Here is a 24,060-nt window from a genome sequence, read left to right as displayed (position 1 = left end):
CCTAGTAATATACCTAAGCACCTTAGATAACCTTAAGGATAAAGAAAGAGTGACCTGCCCTAATATCCTTATAATTCCCATTCTAATAATTAGGTTTAAGTTTTTCATATTCAAAAATTTTTAATTTCCGATGAATATCTCATCAATAGTTTCGTTTCAATATCTTACCCTAGTTCTTGTTAGAAATCCAAGTGTGAGTCTAAATCCCACATTGGATAGAAATGAAAAAGTAGAGCAGTATGTAATGGTGAAAGACCCATTAACCCATTGCCTTAAGATTTTGGATAAAGAGTGGTGTCAATCTCTTATATAGTTGGTTCAGATGTTATTGGTGTTTGTGTAACTCATAGGAACCTCTTCTTCAATAAATATAACAGTTCTTGCTTTGTTACGTAGATGATTTAATATCATAAATATTAATATACTTTATTTTTAGTTAATAAATATAGTTTGTCTTAGTAAAAAGAACTTTAATTTATTAATTTTTTTTTATTTTTTTTAATGATTCAAGTAATTGAATATATCTTTAGTATCTAGTAATTAACAAATTGGAAAAATTAATGTTAATATGAAAAAAAATACAATGATTTTAAATTTAGAAAAAAAAATCAAAGAATAAAAAAATCAAAGAATAAAAAAAATCAAAGAATAAAAAAATCCTTTCATACTAATTAACTTTTTATTTATTAAAACTGTAATTTTTTTTATCATACTAAAAACGAAATATTTACTCCAAATTAATTTTAATATAAAAGCTCAATTTTTCTTATTAGCTTTCTTAAACAATGTATATAAAAATATTATTTTTTTTCAAACATATCTTACATGGTTAACTACAATTTGCATTTATTTTTTTTATAAAATCTCAGCATATAATTGGGGCCTAAGGCACAAATATAAAGGTGTTCCTAACACACAATTTGGCGGTGATTGATGAACAGAATCTAACAGGTTGCTCCGTAGAAAGGTATAAGGTTCCAGTTAATATAAAGAGAATGGGATTTGGAATTTAGAATTTGTTTAAGAAGATGATCCCATGGCTTATTTTGCAATGAATTAAATATTGATTAATGGAGAGGAAATAAGTCAAAGCTAAGTGGCAAATACGAAAACAGGGTCATGCACTCAAGATTATAAAGTAAAATAAAATCACGATACCCAAATAGACAAGAAGCAAGAATAAAAAGAAAATTTCAGATGCTCTCAAACACAACAAAGTGAAAAGTCAGAACAAACAAGCATTTGATGCTCAAATTTCCGGCCTTTGCTTTCATCTACGGTCAAGATTCAGTCGCAAACTCCCTTTTCCCTTCACTCTCACATCAATAAAGTAAACTTATTTTTTATATTATTTTGCCAATTAACTTCACCCAAACGGCATATATTTATCTCAAAACCACCATGTTTACAAAACAAGTTCAGTGCAGATTTATTTATGAAATATAATTAATTAAAAACTATCTTTATAATAATTATTATAAAACTTTATATTTTTAATTGCGTAATATACCTTACAAATTGTATTTTAGGTGCTATTGGTGCTTTTCATTAATTAAAAATGAAATTGTGTTTCATTTGTCATTATTTAATGCATACTTTCGTTACGAAAGAAATAAATTAAAGATTTTATTGTTATTTTTTATCTTAAGCCGTTTTAGAGTTTTTTTTTTCTAGTTCTTAATAGAAATTTTGCAGGTCAAAATTCTTGAATTTTTTTATTATTGTGATTTTTAGTCTTTGTTGTCGAATAACAATGTCAACCGGTTACATAGTGATTGTGATTAAGAATGTTAATAGAGTAATTGTGAACTTTTTTTTTTTCAGAAAGCTTTTCTATAAATATTTATTGGAAGAAAAAATAAAAAAAATAAAAAAAATATTAAATAAGTTTTTTTTATAAACTAAAATAATTTTTTCCATTGCTTAATATTTAAGGAGTTTAATCAATATGACTTTTATTTTATTTTCTTTAATTTAGTGTTAATTTTATTTAATAAGATTGAAAGTTATCTTTCTTTTGAAAGATCATCATATGTAAATGATTTAACTTTTTTTTTCTTCATCTGCCACCACTACTCCTTTCTCAACCACACAGCCCATCACCACCTTCCACCACCACTCAAAGATTACGAAACTGACCATGACATCTTTCTATTTACCGATTTACTATTAGCATTCTATGCAAATAGATGAAGATCCTTAGCCATGCACTCTTCCCACTAAACATTTTCTTTCAATTTCATTATTTCAACTCATTACTCGTATTAGTAATAAAACCCAAAAATAGAAGGGATTTGAAAAGAAAGAAAAAAAGTGAATGGAACTTAAGGTAGAAGGATGAAATAAGAATAGAAATAGATATAGAGGGTTAAAGTGTGAAGGGTAAAGAAACCCTAAAAAAGAGAAATAGAAAAATGCTAGTGGAAGGGTGGTGGAGAAAAGAGGGAGAAAGGGAAAATGAGTGGTGAAAGTCAAAAACTATTTTGAACCAAAAAAGTGTTTGTTTTAAGAAACCCTTTGAAGATCTTAATGTATGCATGTTAAGTTGTAAAAGAAATGATAATTTAAAATTGGAAGCAAGTGCAGATTTATATATCCGAGAGAAAAGTACCTTGAAGGAACTTTTCTTCCATGGAATCATGAAAAGCACAAGAGTACATATATGTATCACTACGAAGAAATGCAGCGTGACTAAGCAATTCTGGAGCAAGCATATGATGACATGGCCTAGTGCTCAAATCAACTGCTTCCACTTGCCTAAAAAGCAAGCATGTGAGTGAACAATTCCTCCCTATGATAATTAACTCCGCCCACTACAATTCTCCTTCAATCTTCACTATCAATACTCATTCTCCACGTAAGATCAATACACCAATTGTCAGCTATATGAGCATATAATTAATCAAAAGTAACTCGTGGACTTTAATTAGGGGAAGCACATTCAACAATAAACTATTGCACAATTGTGGACTTTCACCTTAGATCTTAATGTCCACCAACTTGTACAACTAATGGTTCCAAGACATTATGTTTCATATCAAATGCTTTATGATTGATCACATTCTTTTTGGTACACCAGGACCAAAGTTCTGTCCAATTCCTCACCACATTTCAAAAAGCTCTGCTATAATCATACTTTTTGGCTTTAGATACAATCCTGTTAAGCTAATAAAAACTAACACTCCAAATTGCTTTATATTACACCACTAGTGCATCAACATCATTGATGCTTTTATTTAATTCTTTATGGAAACTTGGAACTCAATATTTATTTGAAGCATCTTTCTAAAAGGTAAGAGATAACTGCTCTTCCTCAGGGCAATCTGCAGAGAACTCTTGCCTCTATGGGAAGATGAACATCAAATGAAAGCTCACTCAAGCTTTCCATCTAGCTACAATCAAATTACCAAACATGTATTCTGAAGATCATATTACACATCACCAAACTCAACTCCTCAGACAGACTAGTTTCAGAATCTTAATATCAGAACAAGATTCCAACTAATCTCTACATACATTCTAGTTACTAAGGACTAACTCCAGTCCCTCCTCAACATATTCACACAAACTATCTATGAAGCAATCCAACATCGCTGAAAAGGGTTCAAATTCAAACTTTTAGTACCTTCAAAACTCTATACCCTGAATGAGATGCACAGATCATTGACGTTGCATCAATTGCATTTGCACACTGGTATCACAAGGTGAAAACTGGCATCCATGGAGATTGTCTAAGTATATGCTCCTGTGGTCTAGATTCATATGAAGAAATCCCATGCAGTGGTGCTGCCATGAACATGTTTCCATTTGTTGAATTGAAAACAAAAGGCATGTCATCACATGGCGATTTCCAATCATATTCCTGCTTAACCATGCTAGACAATTTCTGATTCTGTAGGGGTGAAGAAGGCCTGGTAGTGTCTGATGAAGGAGATTTTGTTTCTTGGAGATTGACCATTGTGATGTCATGGATACTGGATCTCCTCTTGTCCTTCCCCCCTGTAAGCTGCCTGATGAAGTACTTCTGAGCATGACTTGCAACCTGGGTAGGTGTCCTTGTGGTCACAAAGTTCCTTGAAATGTTTCTCCAATCCCCTTTACCATACTTCTTCAGACCAAGCAGAAATTGCCTGTGTTGTTTTCAATAACCAAAGACTTCAGAACAGGCAAATAGCACAAACCCTGAACATGAGGCAGATATGCAAATGCAAGAAACCAACAAGAGAAACATTTTCCAAGGGAAAAATAACATAAAAATCAGGCAGATACTTATAAACACTCAAACATACAAACACATAAATCAAACATCCTAAGCTAACCTATAAGCAAGTCTTTTATACAGCAGGTACAGTTGTAGTTACTGTTTTGTTACAATTCTTGATGGTATTTAAGATAACCAGTTGACAGGAAAGTACAGATAAATGTAGTCGATAGGGAAGAACAGATGAATGCATCTGATGTGACCATAATTGTAGTCCCAAAGACCCCAAAAACCTTGAAATTGAAAATAAAATCGAAGTGGCATATCCCTTTTAAAAAATTACTTCAACAACTTAACTAAAAAGCATTTTAGCATCCTAGCTAAGCAACGATTAATCAACCATAATTTTGAACATGATCTAAATTGGGATCACTGCTAAAGGCACGACACACACCAAAAGAAGGTGATGAGATGGAGTCATTTACCTGTGCTCTTCTTCAGTCCATGGCACTCCTTTCTTCCTTTCCTGCTCAGATGGCCTAGTGGATGCACCCCTTTTCCCACCAACAGTACAAAAGTGCTTGAACTCGTCATAGCTTTGACTGTTAACCCACTCCAATGTGAAAGAACTGGTAGTATAGCCAGGAACTGGAATCAAACCTGCTTCAATGACACTCACATCTTCCTCAAGCTCTCTGTACTGTTGGATCACATCACCAACAGTTTTCCCAGGAATCATGGCTGCCACCATCATCCATCTATCAGGGGTGTCCTTATCATAGTAAGCCAAAGCATTCTCAAACAGCTTGTTCTCTTCCGCAGTCCATCCTCCTCCCTGGCTTTCCTGGAACAACCAGTTGGAATTTTGGAGATAGGAGGCTGGAGACAGTACTTCAATTGTCCTATTCATGATCTCACTAACAATTGAACATAGCAAGCAGTTTAAAACAACAAATTTTGAAATCAATTCTCTCTCTCTCAGAAAAGTTCAAAGAGAGAGAGATACCCGAGATAGAAATGCACAGGATAGGAGCTTATATTGGAGAAAGGAATCCAAATCCAAAGAGACTTTGTTCGAAAACTGAAGAGAATCAATGAGGGGCAAAGCATAAACCCAGAAGAAACTCTTCAGATCTAAGAGAAGAGGAAACAATCAGCATAGCAACCAACGGAGAAAAGAAAAGGCTAAACCCATATGAAAATTATAGAGTGACACTCAATAATTGGTAGGGCTGTGAAGTGCATATAAGATACACGTATCTAAGTAGTATTGGAGTATTGGAGTATTGGTGGTAGAATCTTTGGTAGAAGCAAAAACAGTAAAGAGGGGGCAACTGGGAAAAGCAAAAAGGTAGAGATTTGAAGAGAAATATAAGTGGGTGTGAGGTGTGTGCAGTGCAGAGAGTGGTAGGAGTGAAGAGAAATGTGTGAAGTGATTGAAAGACAGCGATCTATGGAACAGAGAAGAGGAGAGAGATAGTCAAAAGGGTTGAGTTGTGATTGGTGCAGAGGATGTTTGTGGGGGCTGAGAATGAGACTAATAAGCTGACAGTGACTCACTAACAATCTTTGGTTTGGGTTTTGAGTGAGACCATGAAGCTGTCCTTGTCAACTCATCAAACCATTGACAATGGAGAAATGAGAGCAACGTTGAGGCTGGCTAAAGACTCCATTACCCACTGTTCATTTTTTCTTTATGCTATTTATGCAACTATTTTTTTCTGTTCGTAGGATTTTTTTCCCCGTCTCTAAATAAAAACTATTTGATTTAGCATTTTGGTATACATTTTTTAATCTCATTTTCTTTTTACCGTGTAAAATTATAACCATTAAGTTAAAATTATTTTTCTATGAATTTAAACAAACTAAAGAATATATGCATACGGCTTAAAATAATTAATTTCTAAATTTGAAGATTTCAATGTAAAATTATACAAGTATGCCATTTGTAATAGTTAAAAATTTCCAATATAATAATTGAGTTAAGAACACATTTTAATAAAAAAATTTAGGATTTTAAAATGTCAAAAATCCTATTAATTAGATTTATTCAAAAGTTTTAAGACTAAAATCACGTTTGAACGAAAGCAGTAAAAAAAAAAGTAAAACGCTTTTTTTGTTTTTTTTTAACTTTGGAGACTTTTAAGGAGAGAAAGTAAGGTGAAATTTAAGGATTGAAACTGATGGTTTTTTCAAAATATTGATTAAGTGGTTGTGATTTTAAGAGCATTAAATTTGTTTTCTTAGTCCGTTTTTCTTATAGTTCTATTTCATTTAAGAATCTTTTTTATAATAGTGGAGTTTCTTGTATCATTTTGTCCTTTCAATGTAAATTAATAATTTAATCTATTATTGTTAGGTTGTAATGAATATAATTTATGATTTGATTTTAATTTAATTAATTTAACTAGTGTTTCTAGCAATTTTTTAATGATTTTGAATAGTGTTTAACTATTCTAATATATAAAAATAATATAAAATACTTTAATCAAGATTTGAAATTTAATTTTCAAAGACTTTTCCACTATGAATAATTTTAATATGTATATAACACACACAACTTTAAAATAACAAAAAAAAAAACACAAAAAATTAAAAAATATGGATGAGTTGGCTCATAAGGCTACGATTTGGTTTAGTCATGGCAGACCAGTTCATCTTGTCTTATTTTTGTCACCCTTATGTATATAAGGTAAAATGAGATTTTTTTTGTCACTTTTTTTTTCTCACTATAAAGTGTAAATTATTTTGTACAGAATGAAGTGTGTTTGATTGAATCCGAGGATGTTCGACCTTTGACATATTAGATAAAATGAATCATAGAAAATAAAAGAGACTCTAAGGAAAAAAAAATTGAATTGCATTTTCCTTTCCCTTTTCTGAACACAAAAATAGAGCAGTAAGTAAAATTCCTTAATGTTTAAATGAAATTAAAGTAATATAAAATAAATACTAGGAACAAAATATGTGAGAGGGAAAAGAGAGACATAATTAGGAATATTTTAGAAGAACATGAAAGTACAAAAGAAAATAGTAAAAAAAGGTTCCAGTGTCGACCTAATCGTGTTACATAATTTCCATGGATGATCCTAACCACAACATGGCAATCTCGTTGTACACCACTACCACACTTCTCTTTGCTCCCACTTCCCAATGTTCTTATGAACAAAAGTATGACAATCACAAACCCCTTTCTTATATAATCTTTATGCTCTTTCGACTACCTTAGATGTCCAAACTGTGCCTGCTTCTTTCTCTAAAGCTTCTTCTTTTTCCTCATTAATAAATTTGAGTTTCTCTGACTAAACCCCACATGCATATTATTGATTTTCTTTACTTCTTTCAAGGGAAATATAATTTGAAAAAATAATATTTAAAGTATCTTTGTGTTGTTTGCTTAAAAAATAACAAGAAAAGAAGATAAATATATCAATTTTAGATATTTCTACAATTAGAGAGAAATATCTCATAAAAATAATTATTAAGTAATAACTAATTTTAAAAAAATAATCATTCATAATTTTTAATTTAAATATCAATTTATAAAAATTAATGTTACAAGACAAATTTAAATTGTACAATTTATAAACTAACGAAAATTATTTTAAATACTAATAATTTTTAGATTATAAATTGATATTGATTAATTATTTTTTATTTAATAGTTTTCTTACTATTTATTGTAAAGAAGGAACCATATCTATTAGGAAAGAGTTACATCAGTGGAGTATCTTTCGTCAATAAAGCACAAGTGAAACTGCTGCAGATTAATCTTGTATATCTCTTTTACAACCAATTCAGAGGTCGACCATTTGGAGGGTGAATTTGTCAATAAATGTGTTAACATGTTTAGGGGGTCACGCTGTGAATAGTGTCATTGAAGGACATAAAGAAAAGGCAAATTCCTGAAAGTCATGTAAACGACCAAGAACCAAAGATTTGGCACCACATAAACTGAAGAAATATAAAAAATATACATGCGTGAAGAATTCAAGAGCTAAGAGTTTCACCTTGATGATGAGTGAAGCAGACAATATATAAAACAAAAGGATTCACAAACCCACATCGAAAATAGTATCAAGATTCTTTAGAAAATTAGACTAGTCATTCCATGATTCTACCAGATGGAGTCGAGATTCAGACATTCCACTAAAAGACTAAACCTGTGACCATTAGCCGTATAAACTTTGTTGGTTTTTAATTTCACGAGGGGATGTATTAGGAATATATTATATGTGAAATTAGTTTGATACATGGATTTCAAAAGCTTAAGAGGATAGATTTATGAATTTTGTTGGTATATTTTTAACTTTGTTATTTTTCCTTAGAGTATCGTTATATTGACATGTCAATGTGTTAAATACATTCCTTTGATATAGAGTCATGTCATTAATTTGTAAAAGAGTGTAATGTCATTGTTTGACATATAAGGGTGATTTCGTAAACTCCCAAATCGTTGTTTGAAACTCTTTTCTCGATAGTTTTTTTGGGATTTTTTTTACATAGCATAGGTTGTATTTAAAACTACGAGGATAACATATTGTGCTTTACATTTACATAAGTATCACACTTTTCTTTAGGTCAGAATTCAATTTCTAGAAAACCGAATTCTAACTTACATTTTAATTATTTTTTATAAACAGGTTATAATTCAGTTTTCGGAAAACCGAATTTTGACTTATATTTTAATTTTTTTTATAAACATAAATTAGAATTTGGTTTTCGGAAAACTGAATTCTGACTTATATTTTATATATATTTTTTATAAACAGTAGGATAGAATTCAGTTTCAACCAAATTCTGACTTATATTTTAATTTTTTTTTATAAACAAAGGTTAGAATTCGATTTTAGGAAAATCGTTAAGTCGTTGAATGAGTTTGGAAAATTGTTGAAAGTTTTAATGATTTTCGTAACCCGATGAACAATTTTTTTTAATTATTGAAAATCATTGAGTCATTGGTTTGGAAAACCATTGAATGTTTCAATGATTTTGGAAACTCGATGAACAATTTGTTTTAGTTAATGAAAACCATTAAGAAGTTGAAAGGGTTTGGAAAACCATTGAAGGTTTCAATGGTGTCCTCCTGTGAACAATATTTTTTTTTAAATTTTTATTAATTTATGATGTTTATTTATTTATTTTGTTGTTTTTGAAGATTATGTTTATGAAGATTGTTTTGTTGAATTTGAAAATGATAGTGACTTAATTATTAGTTTTTAAAATCTATTTTTCTTAAAAGAAAAATTGGGAAACAATATACTAAAAATAATGTAGATGATCCTACAATATCTTCTGTTATTAAGAAGATTGTATTTGTAGTAATTTAATATTTTAAAAAGGTATAATATTCTAAAAAAAATAAGGAAACAATATATTTTGCAAAATAAATTATTAGATCCTACAAATATTTTGTCTATTTAGGAAGATTCTATAGATATTTTTTCTAACTAAAAATATTTTATAGATATTTCATCTAATTACAACAAATTTGTATTAATTTCATTTGAAATATTTATTTTAAATTTTATTTCAAATGTTTATTTAAAATTTGTAGTAATTTTATTTGAAATATTTATTTTAAATTTGTATTAATTTTTATTTTGTTGCTTTTAAGATTATTGTGTTTCTGTTGGCTAGAACATGAGGTGCATCATCTTATCGAGGAAAGAGTTCTTTTCAAGGGGAAAGGAGAAGACCCACCGCATCATCTCGAAGAAGACAAGGAGAAATCGATATTTTACATTTCAAAATGAATGTCACTTTCATAGTTGACCTGCATGTGCAAAACCTTTGTCCAAAGTCCTCAATTATTTGGCCTTTGATACCAGTGAAGTTTCTGCACCATGAGTTTTACAAAGAATGGTTCCTTAGGGATAGAATTCGATATAAATGTCATAATCATTGCCTTAACATCATTTTTATGTTCAATAATTGTAAACAAAAAGATTTTGCACTTCAAAATGAATGTCATGTTCATAGTTGACCCGCCTGTTCAAAACATTTGCCTAAAGTTCCCAGTTATTTTGCCTTTGGTACGAATGCAGTTTCTACACCATGAGTTTCACAAAGAATGATTCCTTGGGGATGAAGTTTGATATAAATGTCATAAACATTGCCTTAACATTACTTTTATGTTCAATAATTGTTAAGAAAAAAATTTTGCACTTCAAAATTAAGGTCATGTTCATAGTTGATCTGCTTGTGCAAAACCTTTGCTAAAGTCTCCAGTTATTTTGCCTTCAATACTAATGTAGTTTCTGTACCATGAGTTTTACAAAGAATGGTTCCTTGGGGATGAAGTTCGATATAAATGTCATAATCATTGTCTTAACATCACTTTTATTTTCAATAGTTGTTAAGAAAAAAATTCTACACTTCAAAATGAATGTCATTTTCATAGTTGACCTGCCTGTGCAAAACTTTGCCTAAAGTCCCCATTTATTTTTCTTTTGGTACCAATGCAGTTTCTGCACCATGAGTTTTACAAAGAATGGTTCCTTGGGGATGAAGTTCGATATAAAAGTCATAATCATTGCTTTAACATCACTTTTATGTTCAATAATTGTTAAGAAAAAAATTCTGCACTTCAAAATGAATGCCATGTTCGCGGAGGAAACCATTGAAACCTTCAATGGTTTTCCAAACCCATTCAACTTCTTAATGGCTTTCAATAATTAAAAAAAAGAAATTGTTCACCGGGTTTCCAGAACCATTGAAACCTTAAAGGGTTTCCAAACCTATTCAACGACTCAATGATTTTCAATAATTTAAAAAAAAAAGAATTGTTCAAGGTTTCGAAAATCCTTGAAACCTTCAACGGTTTTCCAAACCCATTCAACGACCCAACGATTTTCCAAAAACTGAATTCTAACCTACGTTTATAAAAAATTTAAAATATAAGTCAGAATTTGATTTCCCATAAACTGAATTCTAACCTACATTTATAAAAAAAGTAAAATATAAGTCAGAATTCGGTTTCCCGAAAATCAAATTCAAACCTATATTTATAAAAAAAATTAAAATATAAATCAACCGAATTCTAACCTAAGAAAAAAGTTTGCTACTTGTGTAAATATAAAACACAATATGCTATCCTCGTAATTTTAAATACAACTTGTGCTATGTCAGAAAAAAAAATCTTGTTTTCGAGACGCTACTTTTAGGTGGGTGCTTCTCGTGAAGCTTTTCGATCATGGTAGTTGTCACCGTTTTCTTCTCTATCTGTAGTTCTCCTAATCGTTTTCAAGGGTTATGGGTTAGGTTATTGGTTATGTATGTTTTCTCTCTGTGTACCTGGAGGACATTTTCAGAGGAACATTTTTGTTTCTGTCGTGAACATTAGGAGGACTGACTTGAATCCTCTTGCAAAATATTGGATGGCATTTTCTCATGCCAACATTCAGCCATGTTCTCATGTTTCAAACATCACTCTTAGCAGGGCACTCCTCCTTTACTGTGTGATCAGGAACTTGAATGTAAATATTGGACAGGTAATACCTAATGAGATAAGGGTGTGTACTAACACAACAAACAACAAAGCACCCTTAGGACATCCTTCTTTGATCACACACCTGTGCAAGATAGCTGGGGTGGATACTTCTGCTCCACCATTTGAGAGGCCAAGGAAAGCAATTGATGAGGCCTATTACAGACAATATTGTGGAGGTGAGGAGGCAACTCAACCAGTTCCACCACGCCATACTCGTAGAGAAAGAGGACAAGCACAGAGTTAGGCATCTATAGAGACACATGAAGCAGAGCCTTTCCAAATGAGGGACATGTATATGTCTCTTATAGGTGCACTGTTGTAGTCTATCCACAAAGGGCAGGTGGCCATAACTAAGATGATTGTTGGAATGTATGATACACCTCCAGCACACAGGTGGACTATGGATGAGTTCCGTAATGTGGTAGCTTGGCCAGAGGAGCAGGCCCAAGGCGACAGAGCTGGAGCAGCTGAAGCTTCGGCCATGGATGAAGATGATGCTGATGATGCTGAGGATGACGCATTTGAGGATGCTGAAGATGAGGAAGAGGAGGAGGATACAGATGACAACACAGACTGATGAGGAGCTGAGATAACATTCACTGATGGATGCTATCAGCATAAAGCAGGATTTATGTTAGTGTTTGAAACTTATTTGCTTCTGTTTCTAGAATAGGGTTTGATGTACTAAATTGGAAACTTTGTCTGTTATGATGGTTTTCTTATGATTGTTGTGTGGTAAGTAGTGCTTGATGATGCTTTGATATTGATTGATGTTGAGATTGTGCAAATTATATGCTTATACAGGTGGTTCACAAGCCTTGTGAACAAATGCATGATGTTATGATTGTGATTATGATGCTAAGCAGGATGTGTATGTGGAATGAGAATGAGCCTATTTGTGAGGTTTTTGAGCTCCAGAGTTGTTGTGATTGAATGCTATTACTTTGAAAGTATGAATGACTTTGCCCAGGTTTTCTATGATTGAATCAATTGCTTGTTTGCATCATATGATCAAGGCCATTTATTGATAACCCTTTTGTTAGCCAAATGCATGAATTTAGCCCACTAAAAAAGAGCACTATGTGTTCTATCATTTGAACCCTTAGCCTTGAACATAATTTGAAAACCCCTTGTGAAAAGCTTTACCTTGAGTTAAGTAGAAAATATTTTGTGGTATTGAAAAATGTTCAAGTTTGGGGTTGTTGAAAAGTTATGAAGGGAAATTGAAAGCATTTAGCTAAGAGCTAAGAACTAAGAATGTGAAAAGAGAAAGCAAAAGAGAAAGAAAAGAGAAGAAAAAGAAAAGCTCAATGCAAAAGGAAAGTTGGGAATAAGTAAGAATGATTGTGTTAGATGATTCTCTTAACTCAAGGGTTTTGTGATCTAGAAAAACCAATTTTCTTGTTAGCCCAGCCACATTATAAGCCATTGAAAAGTCCTTGTGATGATGCATGCTTGTGAATGTATTTAATTAGGGTTAAATGAAAGGCAAAGTCAATTCATGTAACATTATGATAGCAGAGTGAATGAGTGATTACCTCTTATACACTTGTGTGTTTGAGTGAAACACTTTATCTAGTAAGGAAAGATTCCATGAGCACATGAACATCCATGCTTAGTTGATTGATCATTCATGAAAAATAGCATTTGTTGGATATTAGGTGATTGTGTGAACACTAAACCATGTGCATGTCTTCATTGAAGTCTTTGTCATGAGCTTAATTTAAGTACTTACTTATCTCGAAAAAAGGATTTTTGAATGGAGTAAACCATTGTATTGATTGGTAGAAGATTGAGTTACATGTTGTTTGCTTAAGGACAATCAAAGTTCTAAGTTTGGGGTTGTGATAACAGTTGAAAAACTGTTATTTTCATGCTTAAAATTGATACTAAAAGCAACCTTTAACACTCAAAAACTAACTTGGAATCATGCTTTTGTTCATATTTTTGGAAATAAGAGAGCTGGACAGGTTTATGCTTGATTTTAGTGTTTTATGCAGGTTTTTATGGTGAATTTGATGAAAGAAGTGAAGAAGGATAGAGATGAAATCAGAAAAGAACTCAAAAAGTGCAAAAGAAGAGAAGTCGCAAGTACCGCTCAGTGCCAGTTTACCGCTGAGCGACACTAATGAACTCCCGTTGGCTCCGTTGAGCGGTGAAAATGCCGCTGAGGGGAAGAATTAACATACGCACTTACCGCTGAGCGGCACTATTTTGGGCTTAGGCCCACATTTCCATAATATTTCGAATAATATATAAGCTTTAGGACTTCCTAGGGTTTGTATCTTTGGCAGAGTACGAAGAAAACACTCACCTTTTGATGGACAAATTTATGAACACCAAAATATGATGTCACAAACTTGTTTTTCAATCGGCAAGTATGACCGAATTGTTCAAGTAATAAACTTGGTAAGACCAAGTATCGTTCTTCCCAAAGGACTCACGGCCTAGTTTAGTTGTGTGGTTTATTGATTAGCTAAGACTTAAAGACAAAATATTTGGATTTTATATGCAAAATACGAAAATTAAATATGTATGCATGAAGTTTTGATCAATGGCAAAAGCAAAAGATAAACACTTTCAATGAAATATATGTATGAATATGTTGTTGGGGTTCAATTTCATCTTATCCACTCTCATATATTTTAGGAATTCAACATTCAAATCATCAATGTTAATGCCACTCTCTAAAGTACCTTTCAAGAAGGCTTCTCCCTAATCACGAGTTCATACAATTCCTAGCATTCCTAATGATCAGTTCATAAGTGCAGGAGCTTAACGACAACCAATATGATATTGGGAGAAATTCCCCGGATCTAGACTTCCCCGTACGCGCCCGTATCGACAAAACCAATAATCATGCATCCAATGAGTTAAACAATGCAAGCATTACGCAAAGAGGAAAAACCCTAACTAATGATGAAAGAAAGCATAGATCTTAAATAAAAGATGTAAAAACAAATTCCATATATGAGAGCTTCAAAAGATTACATTGATTCCCCAACAAACATACAGAGTTTAGTTCACCATATTCATGGTGAACCTAGATGAATAACAATGAAAGAATGAAAGATAAAACCCTAAAAAGGTGAAGAGGAAGCCTCAGCATCCAAGATCCTCCTTCAAAGGGGTGGAAGAGAGAGTGTTTGCTTCGTTCCAGCCAGAGATGCCTAACCCTAGGAAACCCTAAAGCTTATATATCATTCGTAAATTACAAAAAGTCAAGTCCAAGCCCATTAAAGTGCCGCTCAGCGGTAAAATACCGCTCAGCGGTGAGTGCGTGACTTGTTTTCTCCCCTCAGCGGCCATTTTGCCCCTCAGCGGACCTCACGTGACTTCCAGAGTGCCGCTCAGCGGTAAACTACCGCTGAGCGGTGACTTCGGCTTCTCCTTTTTGCACTTTTTGTTGTCTTTTCTGATTTCAACTCTCTCCTTCTTCACTTCTTTCACCAAATTCACCTTAAAACCTGCACAAAAACACTGAAATCAAGCATAAACCTGTCCAGCTCTCTTATTTCCAAAAATATAAAGAAAAGCATGATTTCAAGCTAGTTTCTAAGTGTAAAGGTTGCTTTTAGTGTCAATTTTAATCATAAAAATAACAGTTTTTCAACTGTTATCACAACCCCAAACTTAAAACTTTGCTTGTCCTCAAGCAAATAAGATGTAACTCAATCTTCAACCAATTCATATGATGGTTCACTCATTCAAAAATCCTCTTTTTCAAGATAAGTAACAACTTCACTCAAACTTATGACCAAGAGTTTAATCAAGATGTGCACATGTTTTAGTGTTCACAAAGTCATTTAAATTCCAACAAATGCTATTCTCATGAATGATCAATCAATTAAGCATGGATGTTCATGTGTTCATGTAATATTTCCTCACTAAGTCAAGTGTTTCACTCACACTCAAGTGTATAAGAGATGATCACTCATTCACTCTACTATCACAATGTCACATGAATCAAATTTGCCTTTCATTTTGCCACAATCAAAAACATTCACAAGCATGCATCATCACAAGGACTTTTCTATGGCTTATAATGTGGCTGGGCTAACAAGAAAATTGGTTTTTCTGGATCACAAAATCCTTGAGTTAAGAGAATCATACAACACAATCATCTTATTCTTTCCCAACTTTCTTTTGCCTTTGCATTGAGCTTTGCTTCTTTTTCTTTTCTTTTCTTTTTCTATGCATATTCTTACTTTTTAGCTCTTAGCTCAATGCTTTTCATGTTTTCCCAACAACCCCAAACTTGTACATTTAACAATACCACACAAGATTTTCTACTTAACTCAAGGTAAAGATTTTTCAATCAAAGGTTTCAGTGTATATTCAAGGCTAAGGGTTCAAAAGGATTGAACACAAAGTGTTCTCTTTTAGTGGGCTAACTTTTACAAATTTGGCCAATAAAAAGGTTTCCAACAAACGGCCTTGATCATATGATGCAGAACAAGCAATTGATTCAATCATAGAAAACCTGGGCAAAATCATTCATGCTTTCAAAGTAATAGCATTCAACAATAACAACTCTGGAGCTCAAAATCTCACATATAAGCTCATTCACATTTGACATACACATCCTGCTTAATTTCACAATCACAATCATGATATCATGCATTTGTTCACAAAGCTTGTGAATCACCTGTATAAGCATTTTAATGTGCACATCATCTCAACATCAATTAATCATAAGCATCATTCAGTATTACTTATCACACAATCACAGTTAATAGCAAACCATCACAAGAAACCAGGTTTCAAATAGAGTACATCAAACCCTAATCTAAAAACAAAAACAAATAAGTTCAGAAAACTTAAACCACAAAAGCATAATCATATGATAGCATTTATCAGTAAATGCTATCTCAACTCCTCATCAGTCTGAGCTGTCCTCTGTATCTTCCTCTTCCTCTTCATCTTCATCATCTTCAAATGCATCATCATCATCAGCTTCATCTTCTTCCATCTCTCTAGCTGAAGCTTCAGCTGCTCCAGCTCCTCCTCCATGCACTGGCTCCTCTGGCCAAGCTACCACATTATGGAATTCATCCATAGTCCACCTGTGGGCTGGAGGTGTATCATACATTCCCACAATCATCTCAGCAGTGGCCACCTGCCCTCTGTGAATGGACTGCAACTGAGCACCTATAAGAGACATGTACATGTCCCTCATCTGGAATGGTTCTGCTTCATGTGTATCAGCAGATGTCTGGCTCTGTGCTGGCCCTCTCTCTCTACGAGCCCGGCGTGGTGGAACTGGCTGAGCTGCATCATCACCTCCACAGTACTGTCTATAATAGGCCTCATCAATAGCTTTTCTTGGCCTCTCAAATGGTGGAGCAGAAGTGTCCACGCCAGCTATCTTGCAAAGGTGCGTGATCAAAGAAGGATGTCCCAGTGGTGCTTTGTTGTTTGAAGTATTGGCGCACACACTAATCTCATAAGCTATCACCTGCCCAATATTAACATTCAAGTTTCTGATAGCACAGTAGATGAAGAATGCCCTGCTGAGAGTAATATCTGACACATGTGAACATGGCTGAATGTTGGCATGAGAAAACGCCATCCAATACTTTGCAAGAGGAGTCAAATCTGTCCTCCTAATGTTAACCACTGAGCCAGATCGATTCCTTTGGAAGTGTCCTCCAGGTATACAGAGTACTCTCTCCACATCCTCATAATCAGCACCTTCCTCCATGCAAAGAGCAAACTGGCACTGCTCACCAGCCCATATAGTGTCCAGAAAGTTATTAATTGAATCAGGATCATACCTGATAACATGGCCTCTGACATAGCCCAAATAATTCTCAGCTGGATAATCACCAATCTTCTTTGCATTGGTGTAAAATTCCTTAACCACAACTATGTTGGCAGGTGTAGGATAAGTGGCTAGCTTTCCCCAGTCATTTCCTAAAACTTGCTCTCCAAATTGAGGAGCAAGGTTAGGTATCATTCCAACCTTTCTCTCCATCAGAAGTCTCCTGTCCTGAACCACTTTAAAGTGCTTCTCATGTTTCCTAGAGAGGAACCTGCTAGAGTGGGGTTGCTCTGGTTCCTTTTCCTTTCTCTTGGTTGCCATGGTTTTCAATCTTTTTCCTGAAGATGATGCCATTCCTACATTCAAAACACAAATACAAAACCACAGAACATGATGTTAATCATTAGTAAAACAAAGAACACAACTCCTTTCGAAGCTAAACCATCGCTGAGGGCCAGAATTTCCCCTCAGCGCCACCAGTACCACATTCCAGATCACAAAAAACCAGAAAAACCAAATCTGGCAGAGTGCCGCTCAGCGGCATTTTACCCCTCAGCGGTAACTCTGCAGATTTTTGAAAATCTTGTTTTAAAGCTTTCCTAGCTCCACCCAAATGCAATTTTCAGTTTTCCAGTTCATAATCATGCAGTTTAATCGGTTCAAACATCAAATATATCATCAAATCATGCCAAGAAATCAAAACCCCTAAATCTTCATGCTTTGACAATCATATTCAAAATCAAAACCCTAGAATGAACAAAATGCATTTTACTTACTTGGGTGGAGATACTAGATGCAATGAGAATGCTTCCAAGCTAGAGTGCTTTCTTCCAACCCCAAACTTTGATAGCACACTAGTGAAAAAGTGAGTGGAAGAGAAATTTTCTTAAGAGGGAAGAGTGAAAAGATGTGGAAAACCTTGGAGAAGGTATGTGGGAGTGTTTGTGCAGAGAAAAATCTGAAAGTGTGAAAGAATACACAGCTTAGGGTTTAAAAATACCCTAATGGGCTTGGGTCCCGCTAAGGGGAACTAAAACCCAATCTGCGAGAGTACCGCTCAGCGGTAAAGTACCGCTCAGCGGCACTTTCGTGATGTGTTCTTCTCCTTCTTTTCTTAACCTACGTGCCTCCTAGACATGCCCCTCACTGGCTCCCTGCAATTCAATGTTCAAAATGCTTATGCAAACCCTAACTAAAACAAATCAATAAAAATATTCAATCAACTGAGTTGCCTCCCAGGTAGCGCTTGTTTAACGTCACGAGCCTGACCCAAAATCCACCAACACCCTTCAGTAGGTGCAAAATTTTCTTACCAACACCCATCAGTAAGTGTTACAGCCATTGTATCCTTCAGTAGATACTTAACCACCTAGCATCCTTCAGTAGATGCTATATCCAACAAAATAAATACAAAAATAATGTTCACAAATTAAAAATTACAAAACCAAATCAAAAGTTTTTAAATTCACTGGGTTGCCTCCCAGTAAGCGCTCTTTTAACGTCATTAGCTTGACCCAGTAAAGTTCAAGTTCCATCTTCTTTTTCTTCTTCTTTCTACTGAACTTCTTTAGAAATTTGATCAAACCAGGAACCTGTTGCAATGTCTCAATCATAGGAACTTTAATCTCCAATTTCTTGAAGATTTCCATAAAGCACTTGAATTTCTTTTCCTTTCTATGATTCTTCTTTAGATGAGGATGGGATTTTTCATATGATTCCTTCTTCTTTCCTCTCATCTTCTTTTTCTTACGCTTTCTCTCCCCAAATTTTCTCTTTTTCTTTTCTTTTAATTTTTTCTTCCCTTCTCTTTTTCTCCTCAACTTCTTTATTTTCACACAAATTTTCTTTCTCTCTTCTCTCTCAACCACTTCTTTTTCTTTTTCTTCATCTTTATCTTTCTCACTCAACTCTTCTTTCTCTTTTCTCTCTACCCTTTCCTCATCTCCCTCTAATTTTTCCTCATCAAGAATCTTGTCACTTTCAGTGATAATGACTTGCCCTTCCTCCTTAAGGTTAACTTCAGTATTAACATCATCATTCAATCTCTGATTGATGTAACGAAGTTGCATCTCCATTCTTTTACATGATTCTTCAATGCTTTTCTGAGTAGAGTCGGAATTTTTCAAAAATCGTTGAAGGGTGTCCTCCAACCTATCCAAACTTCCTGATAGAAAAGGTTGTTGCTGCCATTGTTGTTGTGGTTGGTTCTCAAATTGTCCAGCAGCTTGCCAAAATTGGCTTTGATCCATGCTTGAGTGAGGTTCCCACCAGTGGTTGAGATTACTTTGATAGAATTGAGTGCCCATATAGTTAAATTCTTGACCACATTGCATTCTGCAGACATTAGGCACAAAACCCTAAAAACAATTGTTAGCACAAAAAGATAGAGAGAAAAAAAAAATCAAAGGATATAATTGAAAAGATAAGAAGATAGGAATTAAAAACAGAAAAATAAAAACAGAAAAATAAAATAAAATAAAATAAAATACAAACAGAAAATAAAATAAAATAAAATAAAATCTAATCTAATCAAATAAAATAAAATGAAATAAAAACCGAAAAATAAAAAAACAGAAAATAAAAACAGAAAACAGAAAAACAGAAAACAAAAAAATAAAATAAAATCAAATAAAATACAAACTGAAAAATATAAACAGAAAAATAAAATAAAATAAAATAAATTCGAAATTTAAATTAAAAATAAAAAAAATAAGTCAAAGATAATCAATAATCACACAAATTAACCAGTTAAACAAGAGTCCCCGGCAGCGGCGCCAAAAACTTGATGGACAAATTTATGAACACCAAAATATGATGTCACAAACTTGTTTTTCAATCGGCAAGTATGACCGAATCGTTCAAGTAATAAACTTGGTAAGACCAAGTATCGTTCTTCCCAAAGGACTCACGGCCTAGTTTAGTTGTGTGGTTTATTGATTAGCTAAGACTTAAAGACAAAATATTTAGATTTTATATGCACAATACGAAAATTAAATATGTATGCATGAAGTTTTGATCAATGGCAAAAGCAAAAGATAAACACTTTCAATGAAATATATGTATGAATATGTTGTTGGGGTTCAATTTCATCTTATCCACTCTCATATATTTTAGGAATTCAACATTCAAATCATCAATGTTAATGCCACTCTCTAAAGTACCTTTCAAGAAGGCTTCTCCCTAATCACGAGTTCATACAATTCCTAGCATTCCTAATGATCAGTTCATAAGTGCAGGAGCTTAACGACAACCAATATGATATTGGGAGAAATTCCCCGGATCTAGACTTCCCCATACGCGCCCGTATCGACAAAACCAATAATCATGCATCGAATGAGTTAAACAATGCAAGCATTACGCAAAGAGGAAAAACCCTAACTAATGATGAAAGAAAGCATAGATCTTAAATAAAAGATGTAAAAACAAATTCCATATATGAGAGCTTCAAAAGATTACATTGATTCCCCAACAAACATACAGAGTTTAGTTCACCATATTCATGGTGAACCTAGATGAATAACAATGAAAGAATGAAAGATAAAACCCTAAAAAGGTGAAGAGGAAGCCTCAGCATCCAAGATCCTCCTTCAAAGGGGTGGAAGAGAGAGTGTTTGCTTCGTTCCAGCCAGAGATGCCTAACCCTAGGAAACCCTAAAGCTTATATATCATTCTTAAATTACAAAAAGTCAAGTCCAAGCCCATTAAAGTGCCGCTCAGCGGTAAAATACCGCTCAGCGGTGAGTGCGTGACTTGTTTTCTCCCCTCAGCGGCCATTTTGCCCCTCAGCGGACCTCACGTGACTTCCAGAGTGCCGCTCAACGGTAAACTGCCGCTGAGCGGTGACTTCGGCTTCTCCTTTTTGCACTTTTTGTTGTCTTTTCTGATTTCAACTCTCTCCTTCTTCACTTCTTTCACCAAATTCACCTTAAAACCTGCACAAAAACACTGAAATCAAGCATAAACCTGTCCAGCTCTCTTATTTCCAAAAATATAAAGAAAAGCATGATTTCAAGCTAGTTTCTAAGTGTAAAGGTTGCTTTTAGTGTCAATTTTAATCATAAAAATAACAGTTTTTCAACTGTTATCACCTTTCCACCCCTTGGAGGAAGATCTTGGATGCTAAGGCTACCTACTCAACTTTCTAGGGTTCTATCTTCCACTCTTTCCAATATTTCATCTAGTTTCACCATGAATATGGTGAACTAAACTCTTCTTGTTGTTGGGAATGTAATCTTTTGAAGCTCTCATATATGGAATTTGTGTTTAAACATCTTATTTGAGATACATGCTTTCTTTCATTAATAGTTAGAGTTTTTCTTCTTTGCTCAAAGCATGCATTGTTTAACTCATTCGATGTCATGATTATTGATTTTGTCGATATGGACACATACGGGGAAATCTAGATCCGGGGAAATTCTCCCAATAGCATATTGCCTAGACATAGGGATATGAGGGTTGGTTGCCTTTAAGCTTCTGTGCTTCAGAATTAATTATTACGGATGCTAGGAATTGTATGAACTCGTAATTAAGGATAAACTTTCTTCGCAAGGTAATTTAGAGAGTGACATTAAAATTGATGAAAAGAATGATGCATTCCTAAAATATATGAGAGTGGATAAGATGAAATTGATTACTGATGACAAATTTATGAACACCGAAAAACGGCGCCACAAACTTGTTTAACAATCGGCAAGTGTGACCGAATCGTTTCAAGTAATAAACTCGGTAAGACCAAGTATCGTTCTCCCAAAGGACTCACGGCCTAGTTTAGTTATGTGATTTGTTGATTATTTAAGACTTAAGAACGAAATAAGTGAAGTTTAATATGCAAAACAGAAAATAAACATGTATGCATGAATGTGATCAATGGCTAAAACAAAATACAAACACTTCAATGGAATATATGGATGAGTATGTTGTCGGGGTTATCAATTTCATCTTATCCACTCTCATATACTTTAGGAATTCAACATTCTTTTCATCATTGTTAATGTCACTCTCTAAATTACCTTGCAAGAAGGCCTATCCCTAATTACGAGTTCATACGATTCCTAGCATTCCTAATAATTAGTTCTTTTAGTGCAGGAGCTTAACGGCAACCAATATACTATTGGGAGAAATTCCCCGCATCTAGACTTCCCCGTACGTTCCCGTATCGACAAAATCAATAATCATGCATTGAATGAGTTAAACAAAGCAAGCATTGAGCAAAGAGGAAAAACCCTAACTAATGATGAAAGAAAGCATGTATCTCAAATAAGATGTTTAAACACTAATTCCATATATGAGAGTTTCACAAGACTACATTGATTCCCCAACAACAATATAAGGTTTAGTTCACCATATTCATGGTGAAACTAGATGAATAATAATGAAAGAATGAAAGATAAAACCCTAGAAAGGTGAAGAGGTAGCCTGAGCATCCAAGATCCTCCTTCAAAGGGGTGGAAGAGAGAGTGTTTGCTTTGTTTCTGCCAAAGATACAAACCCTAGGACGTCCTAAAGCTTATATACTATTCTAAAATTACAGAAAATTTAGGCCCAAGCCCATAAGTGTGCCGCTCAGCGGTAAAGTACCGCTCAACGGTAAGTGCGTGAGTTGGTTTCTTCCCCTCAGCGGCCATTTTGCCCCTCAGCGGATCCCCCGTGAGCTTCTGAGTGCCGCTCAGCGGTAAACTGCCGCTGAGCGGCAGTTGCGGCTTCTCCTTTTGCACTTTTTGATGTCTTTTCTGATTTCATCTCTCTCCTTCTTCACTTCTTTCACCAAATTCACCTTAAAACCTGCACAAAAACACTGAAATCAAGCATAAACCTGTCCAGCTCTCTTATTTATGAAAATATGAATAAAAGCATGATTTCAAGCTAGTTTCTAAGTGTTAAAGATTGCTTTTAGTATCAATTTCAAGCATGAAAATAATAGTTTTTCAACTGTTATCACAACCCCAAACTTAGAACTTTGCTTGCCCTCAAGCAAACAAGATGTAACTCAATCTTCTACCAATTCATATGATGGTTCACTCATTCAAAAATTTCTTTTCAAGATAAGCAAAGACTTCAATCAAACTTTTGACCAAGATTTCAATCAATATGTGCACATGCTTTAGTGATCACAAAGTCAGTTAATATCAAACAAATGCTATTTTTCATGAATTATCAATCAATTAAGCATGGATGTTCATGTGCTCATGGAATACTTCCTCACCAGGTAAAGTGTTTCACTTCACACACAAGTGTATAAGAGGTAATCACTCATTAACTTCACTATCACAATGTCACATGAATCAACTTTGCCTTTCATTTAACCACAATCTAAACATTTACAAGCATGCATCATCACAAGGACTTTTCAATGGCTTATAACGTGGCTGGGCTAACAAGAAAATTGGTTTTTCTGGATCACAAAATCCTTGAGTTAAGAGAATCATAACAACACAATTATTCTTATTTTTCCCAACTTGTCTTTACATTGAGCTTTGCTTTTTCTTTTCTTTTCTTTCTCTTTTTCTTTTCTTTTCACATTCTTATTCTTAACTTTTAGCTCAATGCTTTTCCTTTTTCTTTTTCATGCTTTCCCAACAACCCCAAACTTGAACATTTAACAAT

The 24,060-nt window shown here is 33.9% G+C and overlaps 1 pseudogene across 1 annotated transcript; it reads right to left on the bottom strand.

Moving 5' to 3' along the window:
- Nucleotides 1-3,122: 3,122 nt before the first annotated feature.
- On the bottom strand, nucleotides 3,123-5,770 carry LOC124823048 (transcription factor DIVARICATA-like; annotated as a pseudogene). The gene is made up of 3 exons (XR_015785001.1): nucleotides 5,208-5,770; nucleotides 4,687-5,118; nucleotides 3,123-4,130 (listed from the first exon to the last, which is right to left on the bottom strand). The product of XR_015785001.1 is annotated as a transcription factor DIVARICATA-like (transcript).
- Nucleotides 5,771-24,060: the final 18,290 nt, after the last annotated feature.

This window comes from Vigna umbellata, chromosome 3 (genome assembly GCF_029865625.1).
Source record: "Vigna umbellata cultivar VRB3 chromosome 3, Vumbellata_1.0, whole genome shotgun sequence".
Classification (NCBI taxonomy): Eukaryota; Viridiplantae; Streptophyta; class Magnoliopsida; order Fabales; family Fabaceae; genus Vigna; species Vigna umbellata.
This window is presented reverse-complemented; position numbering and strand designations above follow the sequence as displayed.